The 15,401-nt window shown below is 45.8% G+C and overlaps 1 protein-coding gene across 2 annotated transcripts in view; it reads left to right on the top strand.

Annotated features, from left to right (window-relative positions):
• Positions 1-11,299: 11,299 nt before the first annotated feature.
• Positions 11,300-15,401, top strand: part of LOC144781537 (phospholipase A and acyltransferase 3-like) — a 90,461-nt gene continuing 86,359 nt past the window's right edge. The window contains exon 1 of one of the 2 annotated variants that reach the window (XM_078660444.1): positions 11,300-11,457. The gene's annotated coding sequence lies outside the window, so the exon portion shown is untranslated. Of the gene's footprint in view, positions 11,458-12,238; positions 12,360-15,401 lie in introns of those variants that run through there. The other variant, XM_078660443.1, reaches the window with a different exon arrangement.

Raw genomic sequence — 15,401 nt, forward strand, 5'->3', positions numbered from 1 at the left:
CATTCTTAGAATCACATGTGCTTGTGTGTTTCAAGGCTATTTTGTTTCCTTGAGTAGGGTGTAAGAATTCATTGCCTGTAATTGCATTGTTGCAGCGAGTACAATTGTTACATCTAAGCATGCCTTTATAGGATGATAATTGTTCACTTGATTGTTTAGTGAGTAGTTCTTTGAGATTTTTCCCTCTTTTGAAGGCGAAAGTGATCCTTTCGTCGTATAGGTGTTGAAGATCTGGTTCGCTTTTGATGAGTTTTCAATGGTTTATCATGATTTTTTGAATTTTCATAGCTTGGGTGGAATACTTTAAGATGCAAATGGTCGATTTGTTTTTGGTGATGTTTGAACCTTTTCACTGCTTCCAGTACGGTGAAACGGAGTTGTGAGATTTGATGGTTAGCTTCAATCCATTGGGTAGCCACTGTAGATTTAGAATTCTGATCACAGACCCCCAGAACATATGGATGATGAACTGATGCCTTATTAAATATTGATATACGAACATTAAATTCATTTGAACTCATCAAAGCTTTTGGATTTACAATTTTTTTTAACATTGAATTATCATCATTATAAAAGTGAGAAGAAACCTTTGTGTTTTAAGTAATTTGTGCACACACCTCAGGGAAGGGTGCTCCCAACCCATATTGATTTGCATTAACCAGGCACTGCCAGACACAGTGCAGAGGTGAAGTTGCACACAGACAAATCAAGAGATTAATGTCAGATCACAGAGTGCACTGAGAACCTCGTTGTTTAATACTTTTGTTGTCTAACCCTCAAAGTGCACCAACTGTTAAAACATGTCCTTGGATGAAATAGCGCAAATTACGCCAAAAAAAGCCGAAACTCTTGTCTTCAGCACTGAAGCAGCATCCGAAATGTATGGATTAATACGTGAAGTCAGATCATTCAGCCCACAAGTCAATACTACTGCTCAACTACTTAAGCAATTTGAATATATCAGTAAACGTGAAATTAATCAAAGACTCCATGCTACCACTCTGATTCATTATCATAAAACTCAACGGATACCTCGAGGCCTGAGAATAGCTCTTAAACCAATGCTCTGCAGGAACAATAAAACCTTCATAGAGAAATGGTGCCAAATTCTCAACAAGTGCTCACTGGACCTGATCCTTTTAATAGTGGAGGAGTTGTCCAACATTCTTAAAACTCTGGAAGAAGAAATTTCCACGCTTAAAAATGACGTTCAACAACATGACAATCTTGATGAAATTTTACAAGATATCAACACAAAATTAGAGAAATATGCCAAAGAAATACACGAAGGGAAAGTGAGAAACTATCGTAAAGATACAATTGACTATAAATTAGAGGAAGTATACACATGGGCGGAAGTTTACAGTCAACGTAGATGGAAAAAACCTGCTAAAACAGATTCCTCATCCTAAGAAAGTGTAGTATCAGACACAGATTTAGCTCATAACCGCCAACCATTACACCAAGGTGGTGCAAGCACATCTCAGAAACATCTGGTCTCAACTAAACCAACTAAATCGGCTTTTTTATCGATAAGTCCGGCAGCAAACGAAGCACCAACATTGGAACAACAGCAAGCCAAAGAAACAGCAGAGGAAACCGAAAGAAGGATGACAAGAAGTCAGACAAAGACAGTCTAGTCATTAATATTTCAAGTGTGAATCTCACCTCCGCCCAAGAAAGTTTACTTAATAAAGGTACATCGTTCGTACCCACCCAAAAAAGCACACTTGGAGAAACGGAAATTGCATTATTTAAGTTCATAAGAACACTCAAATTTAGATATTTCTTTGACGTGATTAAACCACCAACCATGCCAAGTCAAGAACCTGATGAATACTGGACATTTAAAGAAAAAAGCACTTTTTGTGCACCTACTAGTCATAAAACCATTGATTCCTTCAAAAGGATGGTTCAAACAGAGCTGAAACAAATCAAGTTTGAAAAACCCACAATCAGCAACTTCTCAAAATCAGATTGGAACAAGCTACAAAGTTTGATTGATAACAAAGCGATCACCTTCCAAAGAGCTGACAAAGGAGGTTCATTAGTAATGATGGATACAGAATTCTACATCAACAGTGGCAATTCACATGTTAATGATGAGAAGGTGTATATGAAATTAGATCAAGATCCCACAAATTCCTTCCAAGAAATTCTAAGGGCAATTCTCCAACAAGCATTGGATATGGAATGGATCTCTGAACACACACACAAATTCCTTGATAAAAAATGTCCACGTCGCCCACAACTTTACATGCTGCCTAAAATCCATAAAAATCTCCATTCACCACCTTTCAGACCAATGGTATCCGCATGCAGATCTATTCTTGAACCAGTTGGCCATTATATTGACTATTTTTTGCAGCCAATAGTGCAAAAATGGGTAACCCACATCAAAGATACCACAGGTTTCTTACAAATGTTGAATTCTATTGAACATCAAAACATGGAAAACTGGTGGCTATGTACGGTTGACGTGACAGCATTATATATCTCTATTCCACATAACGAAGGGCTTGCTGCCCTAGAATGGAGTTTATTGAACAATGAATGTGCAGGAGTAAATAAAATCTTTTTGATGGAACTAATGCATTATGCCTTATACCACAGCTATTTCTGCTGGCAAAATAATTACTACGATCAATGTAGCGGAACTGCCATGGGATTCGCGGGAGCACCTTCGTACGCGAATACGTACATGGCTAAATTTGAACATGACCACATCTTGAATAATGACAAATGGACAGAACAACTAGAGACATTCAAAAGATATATAGACGATATCTTTATCATCTGGAAAGCCGATCGCCAAACTTTATCAGACAACATACAAGATCTGAACTCCTGCAATGAGCACATTAAATTTACCTATCACATTGAAAAATCTCAAATTTCTTTCCTAGATGTCATGATCACAATTGATAAAGACAATATAAAGAGGAATGTCTTTACTAAACCTACGGATAGAAACAACTGTTTACATTACCACAGCTTCCATCAAGATTCATTGAAACGCCACTTACCTTTTTCTCAATTCATCAGACTGAAACGCATCACATCAGAACCAGAGGAAACCAAGAGATCCATAGAAACATTTGCAAAAAAATATACAGCAAGAGGTTACCCTAAAACGATCCTCGATGAATCCATCAACAGAGTCAATACATTGAGCAGAGAGTCTCTCCTAAAAGGTTCAAACATCACCAAAAACAAATCGACCATTTGCATCTTAAAGTATTCCACCCAAGCTAAGAAAATTCAAAAAATCATGATCAACCATTGAAAACTCATCAAAAGCGAACCAGATCTTCAACACCTATACGACAAAAGGATCACTTTCGCCTTCAAAAGAGGGAAAAATCTCAAAGAACTACTCACTAAACAATCAAGTGAACAATTATCATCCTATAAAGGCATGCTTAGATGTAACAATTGTACTCACTGCAACAATGCAATTACAGGCAATGAATTCTTACACCCTACTCAAGGAAACAAAATAGCCTTGAAACACACAAGCACATGTGATTCTAAGAATGTAATTTACGCAATCAAGTGCCCATGTGGCAAAATTTATGTTGGATTAACGGAAAGGAAAATAAAAATTCGCATAACAGAACACAAAAGCAATATTCGAAACAAGAATTCTAAATCTACAGTGGCTACCCCTTGGATTGAAGCTAACCATCAAATCTCACAACTCCGTTTCACCGTACTGGAAGCAGTGAAAATACGGACAGACACAGACCCCCAGAAACAATTAATACGAGCAGAATACCACTGGATCAAAAGACTTAATTCTTTACAACCTGCCGGAATGAATGATCGGATTGAAATGTCATGCTTTCTATGATCTGGTATAATTTAATTTTAGGCTATATTGCCTTGTATCCTAATGAATCCTGAGTGGCATATGCTGTCATTATGTCAACTCCGTTTCACCGTACTGGAAGCAGTGAAAATACGGACAGACACAGACCCCCAGAAACAATTAATACGAGCAGAATATCACTGGATCAAAAGACTTAATTCTTTACAACCTGCCGGAATGAATGATCGGATTGAAATGTCATGCTTTCTATGATCTGGTATAATTTAATTTTAGGCTATATTGCCTTGTATCCTAATGAATGCTGAGTGGCACATGCTGTCATTATGTTTTTGTTTTTGATTGACGTTTGCTTTATTAACTATGCATCTCTCACTCTTTGCCATTTATCGTAGTTTACTCTCAAAGTTTTCAGCTCATTAATATTTGTCATTTATGTCCTATTGCCATCATGCTTCATACCTTTTTTCTTGCCACATGAGCCGCGGCATTATGGTAGATGCAGTTCCTTAAGAATAATGCACTACCCAGGTGACGTTCTCTTTAAATGAATGAATCCTGGGAAATACTTAACTTTCGACACATCCGTCTGAGTGACTGAAAGCTACCCGTGAGTTTCATCTATAAGTGAGCGTGTTCTCTTTCCAACCATAGTAAGTGGATTTCCTGCATATGTTATCGCGCTGAGAATCCGGGAAACTGCATGCTAGCACAAGCGGTGTTTTCCGCTACGCTTACACTAGTTTAACCTTTCACTCTAGCATTTCGTGTAACCGCCGGTTAAACGCCATTGTTTACACGTGGACCCTCAGCACGTTGCACCCGATTTTTTGCTTAAGTTAAACGCTTTTGCCAACACGCGTATTTACACGTTCATGTTTGCTTTTACTTGAAGACTCGTTTAGGCAATTTAGCCACAGATTTAGGATTTTAACTAATAAAAGCATGTAAGAAGATTTCCACCCAGACATGATTACGGATATTATACTTTCCATCGAGCTCATTATAACCTGCCATCTGCGCGAGTAGTACTTGGTTTAATTCAAGTGAATGTCGATTTTGGCTTTCTTTGCCAGTATATATTGTAAAATGCTGTTTATTTCCTACACCTTTTTTTAAAATAATTATATTGATCTGTACTTCATGTATTTATTTCACAGACCCCTGAGGAAGGGTCAATTTCGACCTGAAATGCATTGGGTGTTTTTGAACATATGAATGATGAACTGATGCCTTATTAAATATTGATATATGAACATTAAATTCATTTGAACTCACCAAAGCTTTTGGATTTACAACTTTTTTGGAATATTGAATTACCATCATTATAAAAGTGAGAAGAAACCTTTGTGGTTTAAGTAATTTGTGCACACACCTCAGGGAAGGGTGCTCCCAACCCATATTGATTTGCAGTAATCTTTGTGTGCCCACTAGCACTGTAGTCACTGTCTGCCCAGTCCGCTCCCTCCCACCCCCACCGTTTCTTTCTTCTGCTAGCCGTTCCCGCCGCTGCCCCCTGCGGCCACGCCCCCTCGCCACCCCGCTCCCGCCTCCCAGCTGCTCTTCCCTCCCTCGCCGCCTTAAATGGCGGCGGCCGCCCGACAGTAGGAGTGACCCCTGACCCTGCTCAGGCCAGGTCGCCTCCCTACTGCCCAGCTGCACCACCTGTGCCTGCTTGCTCCACTGCTGCCGCTCCTAGCGCGTGCTCGCCTCTTCTGTGCCCCGGACAGCCGTTGTGCCCCCTGCGGCCATGCCCCCTCGCCACCCCGCTCCCGCCTCCCAGCTGCTCCCCTCTCCCTCCCCGCCTTAAATGGCGACCGCCGCCAGGACGCGCAGTGGACGCGCCGCTGGCGCGCCGAAGGCCACGCCTGGACCGTGCCCAGTGCCAGAACCCCTGGACCCCACGCACGCCAAGACACCAGACTCCGATACGACGCCAACACCCTCCTCGCCCTCAACACCTGCCGAGACCACCGCTGCTGCCAGGCCTCCCCGAAACGCACCCACGGACCCTTCTCCTGACACACCTGCAACTTCACCTGCGACAGAACAACCAAACCTCCAAGGACCGAACCCAACCACCTCCGCTGCATACTCCTCAACACCCGCTCCGCACACAAACACGCCGTAGAGCTCTGGGACCTACTCGTCACCTCCGCCCCAGACATTGCCTTCCTGACCGAGACCTGGTGGAACGACTCCTCGGCACCTGACATCGCCATATCCATCCCGGACGGCTACAAGATCTCCCGCAGAGACCACGCCAACGGAATGGGAGGGGGAATAACCATCGTCCACAAGTCCACCCTCCAGGTTCACACTCTTGCAGACGACTGCCTCAACACGGCCGAACACCTTCACTTCCGGATCCACACCGACCCAAACACCACCCTCAGAGGAACACTCGTCCACAGACCCCCGGGCCCAGGGCCCCCTTCAGCAACTCCATCGTCAACCTCGCCAGCACCCACGCACTCGCCTCTACGGACTACATCCTCCTCGGAGACCTGAACTTCCACATCGAGAATAGCAATGACACCAACTCCCCCACCCTGATCGACAACCTCGCCAACTTCGGCCTCCGACAACTCATCACCGAACCCACCCACTCCGCTGGCCACACGCTCGACTCCGTCTTCTCCACAAGCACCCACATCGCCTTCAACCACACCACCGAACTCCACTGGACCGACCACCGCTGCATCCACTTCACCTTCAAGAAACCAACCATGCACCACCGCACTCAACAGCTCCCCCGCCGTTGCTGGAGAAAAGTCACCGAAGACCAGCTGACCTCCACCCTTGCCGAGAACCCGCCCACCGACCCCACCGACACAGACGCCGCCGCCTGAAACTTCAGACAGTGGATCAACGACTGCGCCAACACCCTCGCCCCGCTCAAGAAACCATCCACCAACCACTCCAGCAAGAAAGCCGCCTGGTTCACCGAAGAACTCCAGACCTCCAAACGTACATGCCGGAAGTTGGAGAAGAAATGGCTCCATGACCATACACCAGACAGCCACTTAGCCCACAAGGACGCCATCCGCAGACATCACCACCTCATCAGAATGACCAAGAGATCCTCCGTGAAAGCCCGCCTGGACAACAACGCACACGACAGCAAAGAACTTTTCATCATAGTGAAGGAACTCTCCAACCCTAGCGCCAACACCAATGACGTCCCCCCTTGTAAGATCTATGCGACTCACTGGCCACCTTCTTCCATCACAAGATCGCTGACATTCACAACAGCTTCAACACCCCATCCACCCGAACCTCTACAGACCCCACCCCGAACACCACCTGCACCACCCAGCTGACCTCTTGGTCCCACGTAAACGACGACGAGACACGCAAGGTCATGAACTCCATCCACTCAGGATCACCGTCGGACCCCTCCCCACACCACATTTTCAACAAAGCGGACACAACCATCGCACCCCACCTACGGAAGGTCATCAACATCTCCTTCGACACAGCAACATTCCCAGAAAGCTGGAAGCACGCCGAAATCAACGCCCTCCTCAAGAAGCCCAAGGCAAACCCCAAAGACCTCAAGAACTTTCGGCCCATCTCCCTCCTCCCCTTCCCGGCGAAGGTCATCGAAAAAATCGCCAACACACAGCTGACACGCCACCTCGAGGACAACAACATCCTAGACCCATCCCAGTCTGGATTCAGATGGAACCACAGCACCGAGACAGCCCTCATCGCCGCCACAGACGACATCAGGCGCCAACTGGACATTGGCGAAACGTCAGCCCTCATCCTCCTGGACCTGTCGGCTGCCTTCGACACGGTCTGCCACCACACACTAAGAACACGCCTCCAAGAAGCCGGAATACAGGAGAAAGCCCTGGACTGGACCACGTCCTTCCTCTCCGGCAGAACCCAGCGAGTTCGCCTCCCACCCTTCTGATCCAAAGCCACCGACATCATCTGTGGTGTACCGTAGGGCTCATCCCTCAGCCCGACCCTGTTCAACTTCTACATGGCCCCCCTCGCACAAGTGGCCCGCCAGCACGACCTGAACATCATCTCTTACGCCGACGACACCCAGCTCATCCTCTCCCTCACCAAGGACCCTCACACCGCCAAGACCAACCTCCACAAAGGAATGAAGGCCGTCGCCGACTGGATGAGGAGCAGTCGCCTGAAGCTGAACTCGGACAAGGCGGAGGTCCTCATCCTCGGCCCCAAACCCCCTGCGTGGGACGACTCCTGGTGGCCGACCACACTGGGAACAGCACCAACACCCATGGACCAGGCACGGAACCTAGGATTCATCCTCAACTCCTCACTCTCCATGACAAAGCAGGTCAACACCGTCTCCTCCTCCTGCTACAACACCCTCCGCATGCTACGCAGGATCTACAAGTGGATCCCGACCGCAACCAGAAGAACGGTGTCCCAAGCCCTCGTCAGCAGCCGGCTGAACTACGACAACGCACTCTACGCAGGAATCCCGGCCAAACACCTGCAATGACTACAACGCATCCAAAACGCCTCCGCCCGACTGATCCTCAACGTCCCCCGCCGCATCCACATCACCCCCCACCTCAGAGACCTGCACTGGTTCCCCGTCAACATGAGGATCACCTTCAAGCTCCTCACCCACGCACACAAAGCACTCCACAACACCGGACCAGCCTACCTGAACACCAGACTCAACTTCTACAACCCCGCCCGCCAGCTCCGCTCCACCAGCCTCGCCCTTGCCGCCGTCCCCGCATCCAACATACATCCTCCGGCAGCAGATCCTTCTCCTTCCTCGCCGCCAAAACCTGGAACTCCCTCCCCACCCATCTGCGGCAGACCCAAGACCTGCTCAACTTCGGAAGGCTCCTCAAAACCTGGCTCTTCGAGCAGTAGCAGCACCACCCCCCCCCCCAACCCCCACCCAAGCCCTTGAGACCCTCACGGGTAAGTAGTGCGCTTAAGCCAGGTTTGGGTACCATTGAACAAGGGCTAAATCTATCATTGCTAATAAATTTATTTATGACGTTTGTTGACCTTAGTTCAGCATTTGACTGTCTGAGTCACGACGTCTTGTGGGACACTCTAACACGCCTTAGGGTTGATGTAAATATTCTTAATTTTCTCAGAGAATTATATAGAGGCGCAGGGGCAAAGGTGCGCTATGGCAAGAAAGGCGAATGTACGGAAAATTTCCAATTATGAAAGGCGTACGACAAGGTTGCATTTTGGCACCTTTTCTTTTTAAACTTTATATTAATAGTGTTGCGGAACACTTACTTAAATTAGATGTGGACTACCCTCAACTTGAGGGTGCCGCAATTCCGATTTTACTGTACGCCGATGATGCGGTTATCATGGCTAGAACCCAAATAGGCCTCCAAAGGGCGTTAGTTAGTTTTTCTGTATATATGGGATCTAGAGGCCTTAAGATTAGTACTGGGAAAACTTTTACCATGTGCTGCTCATCAAAACATAATGTTCCTTGTAACACCTTTTTAGATCAGTCAAAGATAGAAATCACCGATACTTTTTCTTATTTGGGGGTTGTTTTTAATAAAAAAGGAACCTGGACTACAGCTATTACCACCAGGAATCTAGCTTTTTCACGCGCTATTGGCGCATTAAAACACTTTGCCAATAAGCTAGGAGGCAGGCCAACACGTATCTTACTTGATATCTATAAAGCCAAATGCGTGTCAACTGCCATATATGGGGCCGGCATTTGGGGCACTGCAAATTGTCAGGATATTCAAGTAAAAGAAAATGCTTTTCTTCGATACTTGCTGGCTGTCCCCAAGTCTACCTCAACCTATGTCTGTCACAAGGAACTCGCCCTGGTATATGTATCGGATCTAATCATGATTAGTCCAGTGCTGCTTTGGCACAAGACATGGACTTCTACTGAAACAGTCTTTAACAGGGCAATTATTGCGGACTGTATGAAACTTGAAAGGTCTAAAAACATCCAGTGGCTTGCCTATATTAAGGATTTTTTAACAAACTTAGGGCATCCGGAATTCTTCAATTCACCTGTACTATTATCCTCTATTTCAAAAAAAACTTTGAAGGAATTATGTTCTGCTTTTTTGGATGATCAACGTTGGCTAGTGGAGGGGAAGATGCAACACCATTTATTACTCCAGGGTCCCGGTTTGCAGCTTTACTTATCCCCTGAGCAGTCTAGCTATGATAGAATGTTATTAGCTCGGTTGAGAATGGGCAGTTATTTTAGGATGGTTACCTTTCCAGTCATTAATGACTGGTCTAAAAACCTAATTAATTGCCCATGTGACGACTCTTCCGTTCAATCAACAATTCATTGTATACTTTTCTGCAAATTTTATGCATGGGGAAGGACAAGATACTTAATACCTTTGCTAAAGTCTTGGGGCCTAAGACAATGTAGACCGGCCCTACTTAAGATCCTCCTGTTGCAGGACGAAACAAACTATCAAGGCTGTATCCAATTTTTTTAAATTTACAATTAGATGCAGATCAACTATGGGATAAATGAAATTTTGTATAGTAAACAGGATTCTTGTTTATGAGTAGTATAGCTACACTAAATGTATTATAGATGAAGTCGAGTACGCTTTTTTCTATTCTGTTGTATATTCTGTCTTGTATTTATTATATAACTGAATTTTAAATTGTTCATATTGTTTTGTATGTGCTTTTATGGTTTTTATATGAAATCGAATAAAGCTATCTTTGACTTGACTTGACTTGAAGTAGTGCGCTTTACAAGTTCATTGATTGATTGATTGATTATGTAATATAACTGGTTCTGTTGTAAAGCACTCTGACACCTTCGGGTAAAGTTGGCGCTGTATAAAAATCCCTAAATAAATCAATATCTTCACTTTCACAGCTCTCCACAGACCAGCAATTGTTCACTTTTTTTGCAGTTTTATATAGCCCGCACACGGTCGGAAGGTATTGTAACTGGTGCTCATGTGAAGCTCTCCAATCCCTACGGGTCGAGTTTGTGCTATATAAAAGTGCAAAAAAATTGAGCTTTTTACATGCGGACTAGTTACATTGCACAAAGACTCATAAATACATGTACATTTACATTCATTTCAAACGTCCTCTTTTCTCCACAGTTTACGCTAATGACTAAAGTGTAAGAAAGTTAAAGGGAGGGGACCGGTGTTTCCTTGCTGAGGTCTGTGTGATACATATACATTACAGGAGTGCTAATGATAGATCTGCCTTTAGGTCTGCTCATCCGCGTGACCTCTCTCCCCACGCTCCCGAAGACTGGCTGTGCCAGATGCCACTCTCTCTGCCCGCCCTCGCGCGCCTTATCCCGCCGGGATCAAGGGCTTGCATCAGTGACGCTGACTTCTGCTCTGTAGCTTGCCAGTTCGGGAGGGGCCAGTCCTCAGTGGTGTTTGTTTTCCTCACGTTGTGCCAGATGCCACTCTCTCTGCCCGCCCTCGCGCGCCTGATCCCGCCGGGATCAAGGGCTTGCATCAGTGACGCTGACTTCTGCTCTGTAGCTTGCCAGTTCGGGAGGGGCCAGTCCTCAGTGGTGTTTGTTTTCCTCACGTTTGGCTGCGACGTGGCATCCTCAGAGAGCAGACGCCCTCCCTCCAGAGCTTGACCTTGAAGATAACCGCATAGAGAGTGTAGATTTTCAGGTTGGTGTGGAATTAACTAACCAAACAGCAGTCAAAGGGGGCACCTACTTGCTTGTAACAGTACCCATGGCATCCTTGCTGCTCTATTGGCCCAAAGCGTCCCTAAAACCTACCCAGGCACCAGCGAGGCTGGCGCACACGTGCAAGTCTCTACAAAGAGTTTGTTGGCCTCTTTCCGAAAGCGAAAGACCTCCTTTTTAATAGGGCACAGTATTCTGCAATGTCAAATCATATCTGTGCCTTTAAATTGTATCACGCGTCTGCTAGTCCAGCTAGCAGCCCCCCTCGTCATTGTCGCCCCCATAAAAACTACTTTTTTTCGTGCCTCGTTGGGCCGCAGTCGCCGTTGTTCTGTTGAAAATTATAATGTACACCAAAATCAAAAGGGGGAGGTGTACTGAGAGGAAGAGATCGGAGTCCGGAGGGCACGGGTGCACTCCTTACATGCAGTAATGGTTCCACGGGCCCTCGTGCAAAAAAAGAGAATAACCCCCGACCCATAGCCACAGTTTAGTAGTAAAATACAGCCGTACTAGGGACTGCCTCTGGGCCTCGGTGCCACTGCACCTGCTGCGCTATTGATAGCTGCGCCCCCTCTCACGAGCTATGTAATGCGTTATAAAAAGCCCTATAAGCAATGCGCCCTGCTGACTCGGATAGGTCTAAGCGGTCGACACGAAGCGCAATTGAGAGAGTAAGCAAACTTTTCAAGCCTGTTAAGTTCGTGGAGAACAACGGGTGTTTGTTTTAAAGAGGAAGAGCTGACACTGACTTGAACTCTGCCCGGTTGACAGGAGGAAAACCACAAGAAGGAAAGTGAAACCTGAGATACGCCGCCGTGAGAAGAAGAGTTACACAGTTCAGGAAACGACAGCGGAATCGGGTCGATGCCTCGCTGACAAGTATGTGGATCTGGCGATCGTCATATCGTTTGGGGGTGGGGGGTGGGGGGAGGGGGGAGGGGGGGGAGCGGGGTGGTGAGCTTATATTGCACATTTCATTAAACGAACCTTTACCAAGAACATGGGCACAAGTCCTAAAAATAACAAGCATTGGCATAGAATAGGTCTCGCTTTTGGGACCTGGCTATAAGTACTTAGTTATGCAGCACAATATCCTTGGTGCAACAATATTAACTCTTGCATCATTAAACACTTATAAGGTCCCAAAGGCGAGACCTATTGGCTATGCCAATGCTTGTTACGGCTTGCTCTCCCACCAGTAAGCGCTGCCATCAGCTTCGTTATGTAATAAGCTCGAACTTGAGTGAGTACAAATATATCCCAGAAATCACTGGGATCTCCTAAAATTTGCACAAACAAAACCCTGAAAAACAAAGAAGCCGACATTGTGGGGCTGCTGTGTAGAACACGCTTTATTTTGAAGCCAAAAAAAAAAGCAAAGGCGAGGGTTTTTGGTCCAATTGCTTTTTTGCTTCAAATGCATTTTTCATTTCCCTCCGTACATTCCCTCCCTAGGAGGCCAGCCCCACCGCGAGCCCTCAAAATACAAGAACCCAATAAACATACATGGCCTTTTCTGCAGAGCTCGACACTTTAACTGTGCCATCACCTTTTGTACCGCTTTTGTCCGCCATAAGTGTGGCAGGGTATGCTCAGACGTGAGTCCCTTGCTCACTTTGCCACGATTCAAGCAAGCCGAGCTGAAGACGGCTGGAATGCCAGAAACCGGTCCTCGGAAGCTTGTTTCCGGTCCAGAGAAGACATGGCTTGGCAGTTCGGGCTGGACTGTTCCCATGAGGCACAGGGTCAGACTGATTTGCATATGGCCATGTCTGAACTGGGGTGGCAGAGTGGGCTAAAGAACGGTGGTGGATTAAACCCAGATCTTTTGACTGGGTGTGAGTGTTTGATTGATTCAGATGCTCCGTCCATCACCACCCCTTTTGTACCGCTTTTGGCCGCCATAAGTGTGGCAGGTTATGCTCAGACGTGAGTCCCTAGCTCACTTTGCCACTGGATTCAAGCAAGCCGGGCTGAAGACGGCTGGAATGCCAGAAACCGGTCCTCGGAAGCTTGTTTCCGGTCCAGGGAAGACATGGCTTGGCAGTTCGGGCTAGACTGTTCCCATGAGGCACAGGGTCAGACTGATTTGCATATGGCCATGTCTGAACTGGGGTGGCAGAGTGGGCTTAAGAAAGGTGATGGATTAAACCCAGATCTTTTGACTGGGTGTGAGTGTTTGATTGATTCAGATGCTCCGTCCATCACCACCCCCTTTTGTACCGAGACAGTTCGGGCTGGACTGTTCCCATGAGGCACAGGGTCAGACTGATTTGCATATGGCCATGTCTGAACTGGGGTGGCAGAGTGGGCTAAAGAACGGTGATGGATTAAACCCAGATCTTTTGACTGGGTGTGAGTGTTTGATTGATTCAGATGCTCCGTCCATCACCACCCCCTCTTGTATCACCTTTTAGGAGCACTTTGTTTTCTAAGAAGTAACTATATATTGCATTATACTGCTAAAATTAATTTGTTTATTCAGTAATGGGAAATGTGTAAATAAATACACTAAACGCATAATTGAAACTTACTCTTTTGAAAGGTTTTCTTCTATCCCTGGTGTAATACTATTGCTGTGGAAGTGAAGGGCCACACTTCCGTCAAAGGGACCACACATTCTGTTAATTATTTATATCAAGGTAGTGTCGACACACGAAAGCATGTAAAGTATCAAAACAAGGCAGAGTTAAAGTTTTTATCTTCTTGAATTGGCAAGAACAAAGAACTTCACTGTTGAATATCCCTAAAATATTCCCACAAACAATCTCCAGCAAACATATCTGTGTAGCTATTCACCAGTCCCCGACCATGCATTATGTGGTAGTAAGTTTGCAATTACCGCCATTTGAAAATGTAACCCACTTTTTCAGGTTATTTTTGTTTTTTTAACTACCAGCTTTGCAAATTGTGGTATTCTTAATTTGGTGCCCAGGCCCATATTCTTCCCCAGTCGGAGCCTGCCTGATTAGTTTTATGAGAGGAACCATAACCCTCTCATGACGTTGAGCAACAAAACCGGGTCGTTTGCACCCGTAAACTTTGCAGAACTTTTACTAGTCAGATTTCATTAACTAGAAGGCAAACGTAGCTGAAATTTCTGCGCTGCACGAAAACCCAACTTGTAGCTCTTAAAATCACTACTGAAGTCCGGAGCTCTGGCCTTTGTGTTTTAAATGCCTCTGTAAAGTCAACTGTTTCAAAAGGCTTTGAAATAAATGCAGGTAATTGAAAACCATCCCAATGCAGAAAATGAAAAAAATCCCTCCAACAACAGACATTCTGCCTAATGTGTGCCAGCAGAAGTGCCTTGAGGATCTGTGGGCTCCTTTATTATATCAATGAAACCACCTCTGACTCTGTCTTTTTCTGTTAAACGAGTCAACAAGTAGCAGTATATTTGAGCAGATGGGCACAACTGAGCACTCAACAGTTAGGTCCATCTTTTGGCGCAGGAATAACAAAGGACCGTGTGACACCAGCATACGAGGGAGAGGCAGTAAATGAATGCTAGGAAACCTTCCGAACCACACCAAGTGGGCTGTGATGGCTCTCTTGCAGTTGCCTCATCCTATCATAAGGCAGCATGTAAGCCTAAACTGGAAACCTCTGTCGAACGTCTGAAAAGAGATGACGTACCCCGATGAGGTCAGACCAAGGCAAGCAACAAGACTCTGCCCTGGGATGCAGATTGCTGCTGTAGCATCAGCTGCTCACCTACCAAGTCTTTTCTCAAACTAATCAGTTCCACGTTCCTCAGAAGCAACAGCAGCTTTAATGTACATGCAGCACTGCAAATAGGTGTGTGTTGCAAAAGAGTGTGGAATGTTTCGTGAATAAGGGCTTTGGTATTTCATAGTGGATCAGGAGCAAGGGCGGAACCCGTTTGGGGACGCAAGGTTCGGGGCACCAATAGCAGCT

This window comes from Lissotriton helveticus, chromosome 9 (genome assembly GCF_964261635.1).
Source record: "Lissotriton helveticus chromosome 9, aLisHel1.1, whole genome shotgun sequence".
Taxonomy (NCBI): Eukaryota; Metazoa; Chordata; class Amphibia; order Caudata; family Salamandridae; genus Lissotriton; species Lissotriton helveticus.